Source organism: Gopherus flavomarginatus, chromosome 11 (assembly GCF_025201925.1).
Source record: "Gopherus flavomarginatus isolate rGopFla2 chromosome 11, rGopFla2.mat.asm, whole genome shotgun sequence".
NCBI lineage: Eukaryota > Metazoa > Chordata > Testudines > Testudinidae > Gopherus > Gopherus flavomarginatus.
In genome coordinates, this window is record NC_066627.1 from 46,434,961 (window position 1) to 46,457,262 (window position 22,302).

The window sequence follows — 22,302 nt, forward strand, 5'->3', positions numbered from 1 at the left end:
TAAAAATTCAGGTCTCTCCTGTTGAGGCATTTGCGGGAGTTAAAGTACATCATAAAAACCAAATTAAAATACAACAAAACATGTAATTAAAAAATCTGCCCTCTTAAAAATTGAATAAAAGAGAGTGACTAAAGGTGAAATCAAGATACACAAAGGGCTGCAGTTATTAAGGGGCAAATTTAACTTAGACATATCCCCAAAACTTTCTGAGGGGAAGGGCAAAGAGCTAACAGAAGAGTTTTGCAAAGTAAGGTCATTAAGATCAATTAAGAAGTGATTACTTTAATTAGATACATTTATGGAAAATACAGTGCTGGGGACTCTTTTTCTGGCCTGATGCAGGTCTGTATGACTGAAGAGATTGCTTCCAACTGTATGGGTCTATGATTCTAGGGTCTGATGACAGTTATATGGCACAGTGCATCCCAATGCACCCCTTTCATTCATTTATGTCAGCAGATTTTCTAAATTTTAACCCATGGAGAGCACCTTGATTTTTGTCTGCTAAAAAACAAGTAAATCACTGATTCTATAGGGATTTTATTGCTTTGCCATAAAAGGCACAGTTGTCTGAGGAGTTAAGGGCTTCCTGTGAGGTATTGAGGTATGCTCATTGCCAATACATCGCTTTCTGATACCCTGGGCTAAATCCAGAGGAACTGCACCCATATCAATGGAGTTATACTGACGTGGTAGGAAGCAAAATGGATCCTACTGACTAGAAAGCAAGAAATAATGTGAAGATGTGTGTGCTATTCCTTTAAATCTGCAATGGGAAGGGACCCAGGGAAGAGCTCTATAGTGAAGCCAAGATCCTAAACTGGGGTAAGTCATCATAGCTGTGTTTACATCAATGGAGCTATAGTGATTTACACCAGGATCTCTGGCCCAAGTAGCTTCAGGGGTAAGACTGAACATTCTTCACTGTTAGAAAAAAAAACCTCCTTCTTTGATTCTTAACCATGGTCACATGACACATAGGGCCTCATTCTCCAGTCACTTACACCAGCGTAAACCAGGAGTAACACCACTAAAGCAATGTAGTTGCACCAGTATAAAACCCCTGATAGAGAGAACGGCATCAGGCTCACAGTCTACCCGTGCTGTCTGTGAAGAACTCTCAGGGTCCAATTTTGGCCCTAATTTCTAGTTTTGCTCACATACTTTTATACAGGCAACTAATGGCACTCACAAAAGCAGGTGCACATCCATTTTGCACAGGCAAACACTCATTTGCACAATGCAAATTGTGCAGCAGGGCAGCCAACTGCTTGAACTGCCTAAGCAAATGCAGGGCTTGCTTGTGCATAAAAGGGTGGGAGCCTCATCTTTGTGAGTGCAAAAGTGGCCATGCCAGCCTCAGCTGGATGAAAATTTGATCCTAAATAACATCAGTGGGATTCTTTGCCAAGATCAAGGAAATAAGATAGCTCTATGTTTTCTATTCCTCAAATAACCCACTCTTAGCTTGAATGATGAAGCAGAGATTACAGGAAGGCACCAGAATGAGATTTAGGACATTGGGTTCAATTCTCAGCTCTCCCATGCGCTACTTGTGTGACCTTGGCCAAGTTACTTAATATCTCTGTCCCTCAGCTCCCCATATGTAAAATGGGGGTAATGATCTTTTCCTACAACATGGGTGTATGGCTGAGGTGAAATGCATAAATATTTGGAAGGTGCTCAAATAGTATGATGATGTCTACCGTACAGGGACTGAGATAAATCGAGTGAAAATACACAGCGGTACTGTCATACTTCATAAGATCACATCCCAACGTAATCAAGAGGATTTAGTCCACCACAATAGCACTAGTCACACAAGATGCAATTACTTATAGGGTAAGAGTGTAGGTTTGTTTCTTCATTTTAATTAAAAAAAAATTAATAAAAGGATGTAATGATAAACTGATAAGCAATTGAATTCCCTGCTTCTCCCAGTGGGTTACTGCGCCAAACTCATTGTAATTAGAAAAGAGCCTATAAGACACCATAGGACATATATCAATGTTGTCTTAGCACCAATGAGCTACTCGTAGCGACCAGTTCATATGTTCACTTGCTAATAACTAGATTTTCCCCCCCTACCTTGATACACAAATTATATGCCAGACAGGGAACAACCTAGAGTGAATTTATTTAACACATCCCAGTATCGTGCCTATTTGGGAAAGAAATCTTCTCTCCAAAGAAAACTGATTGAAAATGTAAGTATTCCAGCAGGGCACCGGTGCCGTATGTTATCCATTGAACAGCGCAGCCTCACTCGGTGGTAACGCTGATAAACATTCCTCCTTGCTAACTTAGGTGTTAAAGTGCATCTCCCCCAGCTTCTTTTAGGATGAATTATAAAATGGTGTGATCCAATGCTCCAGCCTGATTGGCTGTTGGGTGCATGTCGATTTACACTACTGACAATATACATTCATGTGGCAGCATGAAGAGACATGTTGCCTTTTAAATTTCAGATCGTTTTGCAGCTGCAAAGTGTAATAGCAGTAATAATAAGCTAGAAGCAGTGCTATCCATTAAAAGAACCCCAGACACCGTCGCATGTCTGTTTTGCCTCTGATTCTAAATGCTGACTGCCAGCTGAACTTCTTATTCACAGATCATTAAAAATGTCCTGCATTTCTTTGTGTATACATATGCAATACTTGTACTTATACAGTCCAGTGAAGAGAGCACAGGGCTGGGAATCAGGAGACTTGAGTTCTGTTCCTGGTTCTACCACTTACTTATGGTGTCACATTCAGCAAGTCATTTTGCCTCTCTGTGCCTCATTGTCCCCGTCATTAAAATGGGAATAATGATGCTTTTCCCTGCCTTTGTAAGACACACGGAGTTCTATGGATGAAAAGCATGGCTTGGTTTATTTTTATTTTGCTAAGCAAATTATACATCATGTAAATCCACTGAATTCAGTGAGGCTGCATGCATGTAACTAGGAACAGAAGCTGGCCCATTACATGCCTGTGTCCATACATGCATACTGCTTTATTGTGCAAGTGAATATTCTGTATTTGTACAGTGCCTAGCACAATGAGGTCTTGGTCCATGGCTGGGGCACCCAGGTGCTACTGAAATGCAAAAAAAATAATACTAAATAATAATAATCCTTAAAAGAAAAGAGGGAGTCATGCGGAGTCTGAGCTCAGAAACATCCTCCTATTTTGCACCTACCAATAACTGTGTCAAACAATTAACTGCTGAACACAAACAATGTCATCTGAGCGTTAGCTACCTGATTTGCTTGTGCAGTCAGCTGGATGTCAAAATGCTGTTAGCGGCTCCTACAATTAACTGAGAGTGCTTGGCTTGAAGCAGAGCCAGCCCTGAACTTGGACCTTCTGAGCCAAATGCCCTTGGACTTTGAGAAAATTTAGATTTGAAAGGAAATCCAATCTATACTCTACTGCTTGGGCCCAGCTCTAGGCTTAAATCCATGCTTCTGGGCATTTTTCAAGAACAAATGCAGGAGGTTCTAGGATTCTGCACAGGCATGCGTGTCTCTGTTAGAGGTCCTCATTTCTCCTGCTACAACTGATGGATGCAGAAGTTGCTGCTAGTCACTCAGACTTGTGAATTATTCCATTTGGGAGATATGTGCATTCACCTTCATGGGTAGCCTTAAAACACCTGCATGAAGACGGTCTCCTCCATCTGTGTGTGACATAGATAGAGACGATCATCTCTATTTTGCAGATGACAAAGCAAGGCACACAGGGGTTATACCCTCCTTCTCTGGTGGTGAAGGCCCCTGCATCAGTTACACAGATCTCAGGAGGGGCAGGATTTCTGGAGCTCACATGGGGTGAAATCCCCTGCACGCTGTGAAGCAAAGACCTGCAGAGACTCAGCACATCCCAGTGCACAGGGGAGATTTGGAGCCAGGAGATCTGCCGTTCATCTCTCCCACCACTCATGGTTCTGCTGCCTTAGCAGAAGGATTACTTCATTGCCCCAGAAACCCTGAAAGATCACCCAAACACACAATCAGGTTACTCAGGCTGTGCAGGGAGGGCAGGATTTGGTCACAGAGATTAAGGGTCTGACCCAAACCACATCCTTTCCATTGACTTTCAGTGGGTTTTGGATCAAAGCCTAAGGCCCAGATGTTCACAGGTATCTGGGCCACTGAAATCACACAAAAAGCTTGTCCCACAGAAACCCTGGTGTCTGAGTTGGGAAACAGAACCCACATGCCCAGATTTCTAGTGTGGGGCCTTAACGATCACATTGTCAGAACCGTTGTTTCAAAATCCATTTGCACATCTCAACAGCAGCCAACTGGAGCAGATTTGACAGGGAAAGGAGGACGGCCGCAGAATTTCCAACATGCAGCACTGAAGCAATCCAGTCAATAGAGTTCCAGGATGTTCTTGATGCCATCTTTTATAATACGATGGAATGCATCCAAAATAAACAAAAGCGGATACACTGGGTTTACAGAATCTGTGACGAGGGCTGTATCTATATCGGAAGATGGATACATTTATTTATCAATGATATTTTATTGCCTAGCTGCCTTTTTTTTTAAGGTGTGCTAAATTAACACAAGAATGGCAATGTTGATTTTTTTTTATCTCTACTTTTCAGCAAATAGGAAAGCTCAGCTCTGGCAGGGCTTAAATTTGTGTATGAAGAGAAAAAAAATTCTGGTAAATATGTTGTTACTGATTTAAAAATCTATTTGTTCAGTAATTTCTGCTGGAGCCATCATTATCTTGCCAAAGCAGCTGTTGGAATATTAACTAGACACAGCAGTAACAAGTGGAATATAATTAGCACTCCTTGTTCCAGTGAATTTTCAGTTTTAACTAGAAACAATTTGCAATGAATCTCCGTGCTGTTGTAATTAACTTAACGAATGCACCACACATACCGACGACTGTACTGAGTACTGTAAGAAATCACTGAGGGTTTTGCTGATGGGGCAGAGCTATTGCCTAATTTTGGCCAGCTATTACATGCAAAGGATAGCTTTCCCGTTTGCTTCACAGAATGCCATTTACAGTTAAAGGCTAGCGTGTAGTTCTTAAAACACGAAGAGGAAATTACAAGAGCTCAATTCCATACGCTTGATGTTTCTGGTGTCCTTTTATAGTGTACTCAGTCAGGTCACATATCTTTTCCCGAAGTACTGGGTTTCAGAAAAACAAACCCAGAGCTCCGTGGCCCTAACGATAGAAAAAGATGCACCAAGCAAGTTTTTCCAAAAAACCCTTTCCTCTAGAGCTTTAAAGCCCCACTTCTGCAAAACCATACACACGAGTAACTTTGTTCATGTGAACAGTCCCATCGACCTCTATGTGGCTCCTGCCATAATTTAGAGCAACCCCAGAGGTAGTTGTTAATTACAGTGGCTCCTTGCAGCTGCCCTGAATGGCCAGATCACAGAGCGCTCTGGGCACCTTTTCCTTCCACTATCAACACACTCCCAGTCTGCCTCCTGGCATGACCTTCTTGTGATGGTCTGGTCCCGCTGCTCATTCTCAGGCAAGACTCCCAGTAGGGAGCAATCAGCTAGCTGCTTCACCAGACAACACGAAACTCACACCCGTCCTCTCTGAATGTAATGCTACAGTCAATGCCAGGGTGAAGACAGAAACAATATCCTCATAGGATAAAGAGAGACAGAACCAAGGGATCCTGTAGAGAGATTGCAAAAGGAAGTCATATAGTGTGGAAGATAACCTCAAAGGAAAGGCTCTGGCACAGATACCAAGAGCGAGATGCCAACAGGTATAGAGACAGCGTTCATTTTCCTCACTAAAAGAAGCATTAGGTGGTTCTTAGTATCCAAGTTAGCAAGTTAATTCCAAAGCAGTCAAACTCTCATACACCTAGCACAAGCACATGCTTCTGAGCCATTCTGCGGGTAAAGATAGGGCCACTCAGCAGCACTGCCAATTCTTGTGATTTTATTGCAAGTTTCACAATATTTATTTGCTCAGTCCCAGGCATGGTTGCCTTGTTGATGCCTTAATTTTCACTCCTTGGAACCAGCAGGGCATGAATAGATATTAGGGTACTGATTATAAGAATTACGGTGACTTTGTGTATGGTTAGTGGGCTGCAGGCTGGCTTACCTGCTGCCACACTAAATAACCAGCTATAGTACACAATATCCCCTCTGCCTCAAACCAGTTTTTCTCAATCTCGAGCTGCCCACAATTCTGGTCTGAAGACATACTGTATCATGTCCTCCAGCCTCTTTTACAGGTGGAAATACAGTGAGTACATCCTTAGCTGCTTCTTGGCCTTGCCATCCCTGGTATGTGTTTAAGTGAATGTTTGTCTGTGTAAGTGCTTGTCTCTATATAAAATATTTGACAGGTGTGTGTGACCATCTCTCTATTTTTCTATTCCTTCTTGTCTTCCCTGCACCAGTCAAAATTGCAAGAGGTGACTGAGGTGAAGCATTTATATGAAACTACAATGCACAAGATTATGAACATCATGACATTTTGAGCTATTCTGCAAAAAAACACTGGAGTCCTGAAAGTTCTTTGGATAATGCAATGTTGAGGACTTTGCACACAATCACAAACAACATTATAGTGTAAAATTTTACACACACACACACACACAACTGTCACTGATTTTGACCCATTCTAGTTACAACATAGATCCAGGAAGGGGGGATTCCCACAATGCACCAGTTAGAGAATCTGTGCTGTATCTTTGATAGCTATAACTCGGCCTAACCAGAGTTGTAGCCAGAATGGTTCTAATCCCTGTGCAAACAGGATCTATACTAGAGTTAGTCAAAAAAAAAAATTTCTACCATAAACGTTAAGACAGAAAATGACCTGTTTTCCCCTAAAGTAATTTTTTTGTGGAACATTTTAATTTCTTCCAAAAATGTTTTGGTTTTTCAATGAAAAAACAAACTTTTTTCATTTTCCAACCGTCTACCCCCTTTTTCAGTTCTTGTTGCCTCCTTTGTTTTTGCCTATTTTTACTCCCTTTTTATATTTTTTTTTTGCCACTGGAAAAGAGGGGGGGGCAAAAGAAAAAAAAACCCTGAAGAAAAATAACATGTAAAAAATTATATCCAATGTTGTAGCTGTGTCAATCCCAGGATATTAGAGAGACACGTTGAGTAAAGTAATATCAAGCTTGTCTTTCTTCCCAACAGAAGTTGGACCAACAAGAGATATTACCTCTCCCACCTTGTCTATGTAAAAAATTGACAATTTTCAACCAGCTCTAAGCATTTTTCCATGGGTGGCTTGATTTGATTGAACAGCACATTTTGTCTGATCCCAAAGCCAAGCTGAAATCTGTTATGAGAGTGAAAGTTGGAATAAACAAGGAACTGCCCAACCTTGGGATATTTTTCATTTTGGTTTTCAGTAACTGGTTTCTTCCATTTACATCCTTGAAATCATATCAAAGGTCCTGTTCCAAGGATTAGCTCCAGTTTGTGCAGAGCTCATTGCAAGATTGAGGCTTAATTTGGAAATTTACCTACAGCTTTACCTTTGAATCATCTCAAGGTAGAGACTGTGCTTGCAAAATCACATTACCAAGCAATTTGTAGAAGAATCCATTGTCTTGAGAAGATGCAATTCAAAACAAGTTTGGCTCTATGGCAAATAAAATACAATAAAAAAATGACAAACTAGGGCTTGAATATATTTACAAACCAAGATGACCAATATGAAAATTTCTCCGAGCAAATGCCCAGCCACCAATATAGAGAAAATGGAAAGGAAAAAGAAATAGGGTAAAAATGGTCGGGAATCTCTCTCACTTGCTTTCTTGTGAAAGAAGGGAGATTAGGAGATGGTCTGTCTTTTGGACACATCAGTAGCAGCCCTACAGAAAGGAAGAAATGAGCTGACACATTGTAACAGAGCTTTCTATACAGAGGGAAGCACTAGCAAGAGAAGTGATAGTTCAAAAGGCTCTGGTGCAGCCCTCTTTGAATAAGGTGTGAGCTTCAAAGAACCACATGGCCAAAACTAAAAGAAAAATCCTTCAGCCCGTGCCCGCAAATATAACTACATCAAGTGAAAACTCCTTTAGCCCTCATAGAGGATGGTAGTAAAATGTATTTAAGCCATGCTGCTGTAAAACACAGTTTTTGACATCTAATTCCTAGAATGCAGGAGAGTGGGAATTTTTGGTTTTTAAGTATTACTTCATCCCTTATTGTCTTTTTCCATTAAGGTCCCACACACGTGGCCATTCATCCCCTCGGCACACAGGAGCCAGATTGTTTGCTGAAGTGATAGATTAAAAAAAATCATTCTGTTTTGAGGATGTTTAAACATTCAAAGCAGGAGCATAACTGGCTGCTGCGTAACCAGTTTAACAGTTTCCCTGTTGCTCTCCAGCATAGTATCTGCAAGACTCAGGTTGCAGATCCCATATCGTATTTATGGTCAAATAAAATCAGTGGATTTTTTTGCTTTGTTTCTAATATTGATTTTTCAATTTGCAGATCAATTTGCATTGTAGTGTTCCACATTTTATTCTCCTGAGCTGGACCTAGGCTGATATCTTGCTGTGCAAAAATGAATGGAAGTCTTATGATCCAAAAGGAAGCACCTGCCTGTGTGTGCACACGTGCGAACACACACATACACATACTCACATGTACACAAATTTTGGTAAATGAGTTGACAGACACTCCTATGAAACCGTGCTTGCAGCCTGAATTTCATATCAAGATTTTTTTTCCTCTACCAGGTTGAATTGAGATATTTGTGTTAGAGAGGCAAAAGATTTGAATACCCAACCCTCCTCCATCCAGTATGTGCTTGCATGCACACGAACAGCAAAGGGGCGAAAATCAGAGTGCCTTGCCAGCAAATATATACTTCACCCCTGCAAAAATGGTGTAATATGTTTTTCCTGTAACTAGACTTCATGATGTCGGGATGCTGCTGGCAGTGTCAAGAAATCAGCTGAGCCTGGGATAATGGAGTTTACATGTTTGACTGCCTTTTTTTGTTCTTTTGTGCATTAGGATTTAAAATTCACAGTTTAAGCCAAACCTAATACTTCATGTTCAAAACATAAAATATATTGTGCTGCAGAAAAAAGCTGGTGCTGTCCTCTGTACTCAGCCATTTCTGTCTTAGGCCAAAAGAAAGAGGTCACTCATAATAATAAGGTCACCCATCACCATGGTATCTGAGCGCAATTTGATTTAAAGAATGCTATAAAAGTCTGTGGAAAGGAAGCAAAGTAAAAGCACTCAGAGTAACTTCAGTAATAATTGAAATGCAATTAAGATGTGCTACCAAACTGAGTATTTCAGATCAGAGTTAATCTGTGGAGAGGTTACTGTTATTATAAAAGTTAGAGCCATTAGGCCTGATTATTCTCTCATTTACACTTAAGTCAGTGGGGAATTACACTGAAGTCAATGGAGTTTCATCAGTGTAAAACCAGTGAGAGTGACAGTAGAATCCTTCCCATAAGATATGATCCTACCAGGTGGTGCTTAGTCCCTGTCACTTCTGTTAGTGTCTCCAAGAGCAGTGGGTGCTGAGCCTCATTCAGGATTAGCTTTGAAAAGAGAAACACTGCCGGAGGGTACCAGGAAAAAATGGAGCTGCCACATTGAGGCTTTTGGTATATGCTTTTCACGACTTCTTTGCAACTGCAACAGGAAACACATTCGGGATTTGCTTGAGGTTTAGGCATTTAAATACACATGGGAAATTATTTGTCATCAGATCATATTGTTATTTTTTGTTATTGCATTTTTACGTAAGATGAACTTCATTTCCTCTCTAATAAGAACAAAGGCACAGAGGAGCAGAAGGGTGGTCCATCTAGTCCAGTAGCTTGACTCTGACAGTGGCCAGTTGCAGATGCTTCAGAGGAAGGTGCAAGAAACTCTGTAGTGGACAATTATGGAATTAACTGCCTAGGAGGAAGTTTCTTCTTAATCTCCTTTGGTGAGTGGCTGCTGTATGCCTAAAGCATGAAGGTTTGCATTACTCCTAAAAATAAAAGAGAAAAGACAACGACCCTTATGTTGGCCCCATGCATAGGATGAATTTCATCCTTATTGTCTGAAGTCCTGATTCAGAAAAGCACTTAAGCATGAACTTATTTAACCACGTGAATAATCCTGGCTATGCTCAGCATAGCATGTAAAGTGTGTTTACTTTTAAGCAAATAAGTAGTCCAAGTCAATGGGACTTAAGCACATGCTTAAAACTAAAATTAAGCATATGCTTTGCTCAATTGAGTTCTGCATTAGCATGGTTTCACATTCCGATGCATACGACTCCTAAAACCTCAGCCAGGATAACTCAGCAAAAGTTTTTTAAAAAAAGCCATTTTCAACTGCCATGTTGAAAACTGTCTGGCAAGCTTGATTCCTCCAGAACTGTGCTTGCAACCCTTATCAAGCATGATTGTTGCAAGCAAAGATCTACCAAGGTTTCTCTCTCTACTTTGGATTGGAGTTCGTTGTTTGGAGGGGAGGGCATGCTATCAATAACCCCTCCAGCAAAGTCTTCGATTGTAAAGATGGCTTTATCAAGTGTGGATTTAAACCAAAGTACAAGTGGGCTAAGTTGTCATCATGTTTAAAATTCCGGTGATAAAAAACAGGAACAGCATTCCTCCACCCAGGCTTATCTCTCCTGGAGTCATGTAAGATGAAGACTAGTGAAAACTCGGGGCAGCTTTGTTGCCTTTTTATAATTCCCAATGTACAGTAGCCCATGATGTTTATTTTGAAATAATGTGATTTAAGTGACTATAGTAGTTCATGAAAAATGACCCCAGTAAATGCTGCCTGGGAAACTAGATGCAGTAAATTAGCACATTTCTTAACATGATCATTCTAGTTGTATACTCTATGTTAACTTAAATGTGCCTAAATGGACAGTTCAGTAGCCTATACATAAACTCTTTAAATGATTATCCTATTAAGGGCTATCATTGAAATGGTTTAGGCATGTGCTGTATCATTTAGGCATATGAGAGAAAAACTGAAGTTACTGTTACTTTCAGACAAAGTGCAAATAAGCTTTTCGTTGCATATTAATGAATTGCTAATATCACAGCTCTTCCGGACCCATCTTTATGCATATTTTAGCAATGCTATTTGCACAGTTGTATAATTTGAACTCTCTCATTTTGAAGCACCAAGATTAAAAATAGGGGAGGGAAAAAAACACCCCAGAAATGAAAACAAAATGAATGTCCTCCACACACAAATATGGAACTGAGTATAAACATAAGTGTTTAAACTAAATGTAGCTGACCATGTTTCACTTTAAATGTACGCTAACTCATTTTTCCTAAAAAGTGTATAATGTAAGATTTTGCTGATCTAGACCCCAATTTGAGAAAGCATTTACACATCTGCTGAAGTACATCTCTATTGTGCTTCCCTGAAAAGAGATGCTCTCCTGTGTCAGGGCGCTAGAGAATTCTTTTGTTCTTTGGATCCAGTCCTGCAAATACTTACTCACATGAGTAATCCTTGTGTAACAAGTAAGGACTATCTGTACAGGTAAATATTGAAGATACCAGAATCAAAGCTATGGACTAAATCCAAAATGTTCATTGGCTCAAATAGGAGAAATATCAAGTTCACATATATAAATGTAAATAATAAAGAAGAGTTAAGTGATTAAATTATTTATGCAAATAAGAACATTCTTCCAGGACAGAGAAATGTATTAAGAATTACACATTCGACTCTGCACAACTAATAATACATTTTCATGTATTTTCAGCAAATTTTATTTGGCAACAGCATTAAGAAAATAATTTATTTAATTTAGTAAATAATTATAAATTGTGTCACCTTCATTGCTTTAGATTCCAGTTTTGTTTTTGTTTTAGTGCTTGCCAATATAACAGCCATATAGTCACTAACAAATATATTATTCCTATAGAAGAATTGTATTTTGAGAATAGTATTTTTGGTTTTCTTTTTCAAAGTCACATATTTAAAGTGTGATTTTATGTCAGCGTTTCATTATTGCTTTTGATTAAGATAAGTGCCATTAGAAAAATAGGGTAATACTGGAGGTAAATAGCCCATTGTGAAACATGTTTTTTATTTAAAATCAATGGCAAAATTATTTGTCTCAAATGCAACTTCATTATCAACTGAGCTCCTAAGAAAAAGCTAGATTTTCCATGGGATGCTCTAGTGCTGACTCCAGCTCTCTTATAGTAGTAGAGAAGTTTAGTGGATCGGGCACTGGACAGGAAGCCAGGAGACTTGCATTCTGTTCCCCATTCTGCCATTAACTTGCCGAGGGACTCTAAGTAAGTCATTTCCTTTTTCTGTTCCCCCTTTTGCCTTCTGTCAAAGGGGATAATGATATTTTACTGTGATTTTTCCTTGAAGAAGTTCTTTAGGATCCATGGTTGAAAGGTTCTATATACGGTTAGAAATACTGCATGGTTGTTTAAAAGAGAGACATGAATATTTACTTCTTATTGGCACAAGGGCTACCATGAGGATGCTGAGAAACTCAGCTTTTAAGTAAAATATGGAATTCCAAACATAAAGCAATTCAGAGCTCAGGAAAGGCAGGAAGTGCTGCTTACTGTATGAATAATTTGAAAGCTATGCTGACTAAATCCAAAGTGCCTTTGGCTGAGGGCTAAAGTTCAAATTAGCATGCCTCTGAGTTGCCCTTTTTATTTGCCATTTGCAGGGACCTGAGCTAAATATGGAGCTTTGTGTGGCAAGTCTGGGGGTTGTGGACACCATTTACTCTGATGTGGACTGAGACCACCAATTCATTTCACATGCGCTACCAAACAACTTTTAAAATCTGATCCAAAGACTCTTAGTGACTGCTCTGGCTCCTACTGAAGGCAAAAGCACACCTGATTCCACGTCACTTCTGCTGTAGGATCAAATTCAGCTCTTGAAAACATCCAAGCAATTCATTACCTACCATATCAAATGTAAGCTTTTCATATACAGAGATGAGTGGACTTGCACAGATACAACTGGAAGCAAAAGTTGGCCAGTAGACTGCATTTAAACTAGTGGCATAGAAATAACTAGTGGCAGTTTAGATCCCATTTCTGATCCAGAGGACTGTCCAGTCCTTCACCTCTGTGTTGACTCTCCTGACTTTGGATGGTTTGTGGCTTTATCTCAAATGTCAGTGTAGCATGGCCTGAGCGGTCTTCTGTTTTCAGAACATCAACTTATTAATTTTTTGTAGTAGTAATTGCTTTATAGCACCTAAAGGTGTATTGGATGCTTCACAAAAGAAAGATATGGTCCTGTGCCTCAAAGGGCTTACTCTAAATTTTATACTTGACACCATGTGTGGGGGATGACAAATAGTAGGGAGCAGATGGGGAGAGAGCAATAGAATCACACCATTACTCAGTTTAGGCATTTGCATTTCGTGGTGGTTCATTTAAGTTGCATTATACAGGTCTCATTCCCATTTTCACTAAGGTCATCTTAGACCTCTTGCAATGCAAAGGAACCTTCAAGTTGGAGTAAATTGTAAATTGTATTTTCACCTACTTTAATACCCCTTTACCTGACTAGTGCAGCAAAAGTAGCTGCGTGTATATGTATGTATATATGCGCACACAAAGAAAACAATCAAAATGGTTAGTTTTCAAAGCAGCCAAAGCTAAAGGATTTGGATACACACCACACTAATTTCAGCGGGAGTTGGGCAATTCAGTCTTCTAGGCAGCTTTGAATATCTTACCAGAAGATCACGAATATTCCTGACCCACTGATTGTCAGCATGTCCGAGGAAAGCTTTACACAACTTTTGCATATACTAATATGAACCCTAACAACGATCTTTAAAGCAGATTCCAGTGGCTAATAGTCACTGCTCAGTAAACACATCTGCAATAATTACCATTAGTATTAATGAATGTTATATGAGAACTCTGAGAGGCATATGGCCCTTCATCGGTATTTATCCCAGTGATAATGTGAAATATAGCATTGTATCCAGATAGCTGATAAAAATTAAATCCAGGCCTTTTGTAAATTATATCCATTTAGGTGAGGTCAATGGTATTTTTTCAAATAGACACAAGATTTCTTCTGTGCTTCCTGTTATAAATGAACAATTTAAAATGCATCATTATTTAGGTTCTCCTTCTTTGTTTAAAATGAAACATTATTTATCATAGACTCACATTACAGGTAAAATAACTAAGGATAGTACATGCATCATAATGAATATGATCTGCAGCATTTTACACTGCATAATAAAAGGAATGTGTGCCCATATCAATGTAAAACATACAAATGGCAATAATTTAACGCTGAATATTTTTGTGCCTTTAATTAAAATAAACTGGTAAAGATTTCAGAATGCACTTATTTTAATAGAATGCAGAGTTATAATTGGTGACCTATTTTAAGCAATTTAATTTCCCATGACCTGCTTTCCAAATTAACATAGTAATAGAACAATGTTTATTGTGTTTGGGAATATAAGTTTCTCCTTCAAAGATGACATATGCTTTTGTGATTTGATTTAAAAGGTGTATTCTTTTATTAAAATGTTCATATAAAGGTCTTGTAAATTATGTAAATGTTTCTTTTTATGGCATTTAATAAGCCTAGAATTTTAAATCAAAGCAGAATCAAAGAAAATAAACAAGGACATCTTGACGATCCAGAAGATCACTATAAAAAATGGCTCAGCTCAGTCACCCCATTCTTTATAAAGACAACTTCCCCCAACTATACCATGCAAGCATGCACCCCCCCACACAGAGGTTCAGTCAGAAACTGCTCTGTATTGGTCCTATTCTGAATTATCCTAAGCTCTAGTGGCATCGTGTTCCAATGGTGGGAGGTGTAAAATGCATTCCCTATGACCATGGGACAGCAGAATCATTCTCAAGTAGGGTGACCAGATGTCCTGATTTTATAGGGACAGTCCCAATTTTGGGGGCTTTTTCTTATATAGGATCCTATTACCCCCCATCCCTTGTCCTGATTTTTTACACTTGCTATCTGGTCACCATATTCTCAAGTGGCCTAGTGAAACTATTATTTCTGGCTCCTGCCACTCCTCCGTTGGGATTCTGGGCTCAACTCTGATCTCATTCACTCCAGTATTGACATAGGGCCCATTTCCCAACTTCAGAGCTGGCTTTCAGTTTTGAAACACCCCTCTGGAATTGTTAGCAACACCCAGATCCAGGTGCACTTTTCTGCCTAGCAGTAACGTATACTCTTGCCTGAAACAAAACTCCTGTCGCCTTTTCAGTGAATTCACATTTAAAGAAAAACTGTGATGCCCATGACTTGTTTCAGATATTATTTATGAAATCAAGTCATTCTTTGAGAGGCAGGCTGAGATAGATTTCAAGTGAAGTTTTTGTTATTTTTCAACTAGAGTCATACAATGTCCCGATGCGCAGAGAAGCAAATCATTTATAGGAAGGATCATTGTTTATTTGGAAAAAAGAAACAAATGTCTTACCTTTTTTTTGGTCCCATTTTATTACAAAAGTTGTATTGCTGATTCTGTATGTTGGAGAGTTGAAAACTACAGCAAAGAAACTTGGTGCATGTATTTAATTAAATAATTTGGGTGCTTTATTAATTACTATTATTTGCATTACAATAGTGCATAGGAGCCCTCTCCATGGACCAGGTCCCAATCATGCTAAGCTCTTTACAAACACAAAACAAAAACGGTCCCTGCCCCAAAGAGCTTACAGTGTCAGAGCTTGTCTATACTTGAAATGCTACAGTGGCACAACTGCAGTACTGCACCTGCGCTTCTGTAGCGCTTCAGTGTAGACATTACCTGTGCTGATGGGAAGGATTCTCCTGTCGGCGCAAGTAGCCCATCTCCCCAACAGGCAATAGCTAGGTCGACAGAAGAATTCTTCCATCAACCGAGTGCTGTCTACACAGGGATTTAAGTTACCTTAACTCAGGGTTTCTCAAACAGGGGTTGCCACTTGTGTGGGGAAAGCCCCTGGTGGGCTGGGCTGGTGTGTTTATCTGCCCCGTCCGCAGGTCTGGCCAATCGCAGCTCCCACTGGCCGCGGATCGCTGCTCCGGGACAATGGGAGCTGCTGGAAGCGGCAGCCAGTATGTCCCTTGGCCCGCGCTGCTTCCAGCAGCCCCCATTGTCCCGGTGCAGCGAATCGCGGCCAGTGGGAGCCGCGATTGGCCGGACCTGCGGACGGGGCAGGTAACACACCGGCCCAGCCCACCAGGGGCTTTCCCTACACAAGCGACGACCCCTGTTTGAGAAACTCTGATCTAATTTTCTAGTACAGACCAGCTCTAAGCATAAGACAACAGTTGGATACAGACAGATGGGGAAGTGCAAGGAAGCAATGAGACAAGATTGGTCAGCATGATAGTCCGCCACCTCAGCATACCAGCAGTCTAATCTCGAAATGAAGGAAATGAGAACCAAATCTGAGATGGAACAAGAAGCTGTTTAAATTTTCCCAGATCCATGTTTATTAAAAGGCTGCACATGTGGCAAAAGAGAGGAGTGAAAGCATTCAAACAAACAGGAGCCCAAAGGCAGAGGAAAGTTGGTGTGTGGCAAGTACACAAGTTGATGAGGCAGTGACAAGAACGCAGCCTGTGTTCCTCTGCTAGTAGAAAGACAGTGGCATTTTTCATACAAAATAGCAGTACTAGCATCAGAGCTCAGGCACAGATATGTGCTGGTAGGTTTTACATCACAGATAACCCAGCTGTTCAATACAGGATTAAAACCATGACAGGGCAATGATTTACAGGGCCATTAGCAGGGGCCTCGGGTGTGCTGGGAGGCCTGGGGTGAAGGCCGACTGCCTTTCGCCACCTGAGAAATGTATTTATAGTCCACTAAAACACACCCTGGAGTACGGTAATGCTATTTTAATATGGAAGGGTCACTTAAATGTTATTAGATTTGGGGGGAGAGGGTATCATTGACTATAGCATGCCATTGTAAAAATAACTGCTTAAGTGTATTTTGTACTGTTAAAACAACGTCCTTGTGGATCACTCTCATTCCCAGTATTAGCCACAATGTGCCATTCCATCCTCCTATTTGAATAGGTTTGCTGTTAATCCCCTCTTGTGTGTGCTTGCACATTCTCTCTTACACACTCATGTATGTGTACATTTGTATGTATTTGAATGTGTACATATAACTGTTTCAAATATGTGACTCAAACTTAACTCTAAATGAAGTCATGGCCATAATATGTATGAAATCTAACTCAATCTAAAAAGGACCACTCCACATTAAAATAGTACTATTTGACAAGGTTTGTTAACATACCAAGGAAGCATTTGGCCTGGCTGAAGAACAGTATCTATATGGCACTCTTTCTAACGCCTTAAAAATCACATTTTAAACATATGACTTAATACAGTGAAATTTTAACAGGAGAAAACGATCTTCACTGCTGTCCTTTCTCGATACATGAGGAGAGCAGGTGAGTGGATTTTAACACGGGGTAGATTGTAGCACCAGATCTCCCAGTGATGAGCATGATATAAACATGTCATGTTCCTCTCAGTTTAATCAGACTCAAACAGGCACATTCATTAGTTTAAGAGTGTATCCACCACACTACATGGAGATGCTCTCTAACTACTTTTTATAGCCTCATCTGTTAAGAAGTTACGATCAATGCATCTTTTAACATGGTTTATAAGGTGCCCAAGGAACATTTGGCCTGGTTAGATCTTGCCATGAGCTTTGCTAGTGACCAGCTGTCTAGCACAATCATTTTAGTATTCTATTTTTTAATCATTTATATTTATTTAAATAAGAATATTGACTGTCCGTCTCTCTCTCTCTCTCACACACACACTCACTCGTTCTCTTTTTGAAGGGTGTTGTTTCTCTCTTTCACGGGCTCATACTAACCCATCCTCTCCCCCAACTTCCATCCAGCACACACTCCCAAGCATTCACAGACATCTAGACCCAAATCCAAAATGTTATGACAATTTGTAATATCATTTGTTAAAATCAACGTCTAAACATTTCGAAACAGCTCCTGCTCCAGAAAAGGGTCAGTATCGCACCAAAAATAAAATCTCCCAGTGATTGATAAGGGTTTGAAGGTAGGATTAGATCATTCAACAAACCACTGAAGACTATGTGTATGTCTACACTGCAATAAAACCCCCACAGCTGGCTCATGTCAGTTGACTTGGGCTCCTGAGGCTCAGGCTGTGAGGTTATAAAACTACAGTGTAGATGTTCTGGCTCAGGCTGGAGCTTGAGCTCTGGGGTCCCTGAGCTGAAACATCTATACTGCAATTTTAGAGCCACAAGAACCTCAGTCAGCTGACATGGCCCAGCTGTGGGGGTTTTATTGCAGTGTAGACATACCCTATGATTCAGGAAACGTTAAAAAGAGATATACATCTCCCAATCTAGGAAACTTCAGAAACCTTAAAGTGCATACTTGGTGATCCTGTGATTTCTGTTGTATTCTTTGCCTTTTATGGCCTTATTAAAATACAGAATGGCTAGAGGACTCTGCTGGGGAGACTCAACCATCAAAGTGAATGAATGAAATTAGCAATGGTGGAGAAAATGGACAACCAAAGTCATTTTCTTCCCAGACTAAGTCCAGCCAAGTTCTGATTTACGTCAGTCTGTCTGGTTCAGAACTTACAGGAGGCAGTGAGGCCTACAGGACAGAGCACTGGAATGGGACATGGGAGACCTGGATTCTATTCCACATTCTACCACTGGCCTGATTGGGTGATCTTCGGCAAGTCACTTCATCTCCCTGTGTTTGCCTTTACCCATCTGGAAATTGGGCATAATGATACTGACCTCCTTTGTAAAGTGCTTTGAAACGTACAGATGAAAAGAACTAGGTGGGATTATTATTCCATCCACATTTCTAAAGGTATGTCTACACTGCAATTGAAGGTGCGGTTGCAGCTCAGGTAGGCATGCCCATATAAGCTTTAATCTAGCTAGCACAGCGAAAAATAGCCATGAAGACACAGTGGTATGGGCTACGGTGCAGCCTGAACCAACCCGCCCGGGACCTTGGGAACAGGCCCACGTTGCTAGCCCATGCTGCCATGGTCTGCAATTCTGAGCCACATTAGCCAAATTAAAGCTAGCATGGTATGCCCATCCAAGCTCCAGGTAGATGTACCCTTAAGCTCCTATCGCCATGGGGATCGACTGAGCCATTTAGCCTCAAACCTCACTAAGTGTCAGCGTGTAATTTCTGTTCCACTCCAGGAGCAGCTTGGAGCAGCAGAAAGGAATTGAGATTCCTAGAAAAATCACAGTTCCTCCCCGGGTCCCTTCTTCTTCCAGCATCCGTAAGCTATGGTAGCACTCGAAAGGAGGAAGCTTATCTTTCCCACTCAGGATTGGCCATATAGTCTGATCAGAGAATGGAGGAGGAGGCAGAATCAAAGTTCCTATGATTCCCTGCCAATTCCCATTCCCTCCCCGCCCACTTGCTGACAGTGGGAAGTGTTCTGAGAATAACGGCTATGCTTTGATCTGGACCCAGGATCTGCACAGGACAAACAAAGGGGCTAGGACCCATAGCCTAAATTATATTTACGCTTCTATCTTCCATTGTTTTCAGAGGATCTGGGCCCAGGTGCCTAATTCCCCTTTACTCCATCGGTCAGGGCAGCAAACCAAAACCTATTAGATAAAAACAAACCATACAACAGTTAAGGAATGAAAATATTGAGGACAAAGAAATCTGCTAAGAGCAGGTATTTCTAGCGCATTAAGAGGTAAAATGCAACAGAAAAATGACCTGACAGAAAAGGAGGAGCCCCAGACTGCAGACTTTATCCACCTAAAATTCCCCACTGACTTTAGCACTCGAGGATTGGGCTTTTGTAGGTTAAATGAAGTGGACAGATGTTCTGGATCAAACCAAAATAGGAGTCCCTGGTACAAGGACAGTCCTCTTACAAGAACACTCATCTTTCCAGCACGCTATGGCTGCAGGGTTGACAATTAAAGGCAAAGGGCCCAATTCTGCTTTTATGCTGGTTTTGCCTCCACGTAACTCTATTGAGTCCAGTCAGATTCCTCCTGATTGACACTGTGCTAAGTGAGAGATCACGCCAAGAACTCCTCCTTTAAATAGATCCTAATCAAAAGCAATAGAAGGTGGAATCAGCAGATCATTGCGTTTTATTTATTTGAGGGGTAACAGTGAAAAGCATTTTGTTGCTCAGAGGGTGTACAGTCAGTGATCTTACCAGTGTATTATATAACACTGTGGAATGAGTGATAGACAGCTGTGAGATATAAGGGAAACGCACCAAAGTACTGTGGTGACAACACGAACCACAAGAACACAGCTTGAGTGCATCGCGCTGTCACTAGCATCTTGTTTCAGTTTGCCTGTCTATTAATTCTTTGCGATGAATTCACCTTGCCTTCCAACTCCCCCCACTGAAAGACTATGCCATTCCTGCTCCTTTCCAGATAGTCTCTGCTTCCCTGATAGCCTGTCTGTCTCCACCTAGTTCCTAGGCAGCTTTTTCTAGTTGGGCCTAGTCTAATTCTCATCTGCCTTCCCTCTCCTGGGAACACCTACATTCAAGATTTAAAATACCCTCAAAACAAAACTGTACCAGACCTTATCTAGGGCAAAATTTGATGTCTCCGGTTCTTAGCCTGGAACATCCACATGGCTGTCTGCCCTGACCTTATGTGCCTTTGGTTAAGGGGATGTTCCATCCTTAATCCAGCTCAGAGCTGGATTAACTTTTAAAGATATAAAAATGCCCCAACCCAAGTAAGGTGATATATTTGTGGCCAGTTAGAACAGGCAGCCTGCTGTGTGGGGTTAGAGAGCTTATGGGAGGTGCTTCTGGTATAAATCCCAAGGAATAAAATAACTAAAATAAATTATGTAAGCAACTAACACCCTGCAGGTCATGCAAGGCAGTTATAAGCTTGCAGAGACATCTGGACATTTCTCTGGACCTAAGAAATGCCCATAAGAGATCAAGCCTGCCCAGCATGGAGACAGAGTTACATAGAAACACAGTAGCTTTGATTTTGAAATGAAGGGAATAAAGAGAGAGAGAGAGAGAATCATTAAAAGGAGGGAAATAAAAATACCCTGAGTGGTGTGACACTTAAGCGCTGATCCAAAGCCCTGCAATTAATTAAAAAACTCCCATAGACTTCAGTAAGCTTTGGAATGGGCCCTCAAAAAAACCCAAATCACACTCATTGCAAGCTCTTTGGCGCAGAGACCATGCTGCTTTTATAATCCTATTGCACCTACAATGTGCTAGGTGCAATTGGATGCAATGGCTGATAAAATTATAATGATAATAAAGATAATGATAAAGAGGGATTTGCACATCTCTCTGCACAGGAAGGATTTACATTTTCTGTTAAGGTAGCCAGCCACTTTTGAAAATTGAGGAGAAATAAATTATTGTTAATCAAAAGAAGAGAATATATATGCATCTTTCAAATTTGACTTAAAATAGTTTATCGTCTTTAGCTTATGCATCTCAGGCCAAATTTTGACTTTAAACTACACACACATTTTGTTTTCTATTAACCAGTATCTTAACAAGGGAAGGAATTTGAATAGATGCCAAGCAGAAATGGTCTAGAGAATATTCTAGGAAGGAGATCCGCAGTGAATAGTGAGACACATTTTAGGCCTATTATTGTTTTCCGCATTCTAGTAAAGTTCCTTGTTCAGTGTTAGAAGAAAGTGGCTCTTCCTGTGAGTTTTCCCCCATTTGTCTCCTAAACAAAAATGTACGCAGAGCTGGTCAGGTAACGAGACAAAAATGTAAATAAGTATCAGATGAAAAGAAGTCAAATATATAGCAATGAATTATTCAAGCATCAATAACCATTAGTGACCACAAATTGTGGGGAAAGAGGAGCTTGTATCATTTTGCGTGGCATGTACCTTGTGGTCAGCTAGAAGGTATATTCTGCCATTTCAGATTTGTGCTTGGATTCCCATGCTGCACTCATGAAATCAAATTGGAGCTACTGGCACAGAAGGGCAGAATTTAGTCCCCCTCATTGTACAGACTTTGCATATTTTTGGAGCAATTTTGATCTTCCCACACGTAAAGCTCCTATTGAAACAATCCTTGGTAGAGTTGGTTTCACAGGATCACTGCTGTTCTGGAAACAAACACTGCAGCTTACGGGAAATTTAGATCCCAAGGTGAGAATCTGGGGATGTTGGAGCACAGAATCCCATAGAGCACTAGAATAATTAGGAATGCTAGGTGGGCAAAATTGTAATGTAAACAGCTTCATTCATTTTGTTATTGCATAAAATGACACAAATATTACACAGAGGCACTGGAAAAAATCTGGTCTTGGT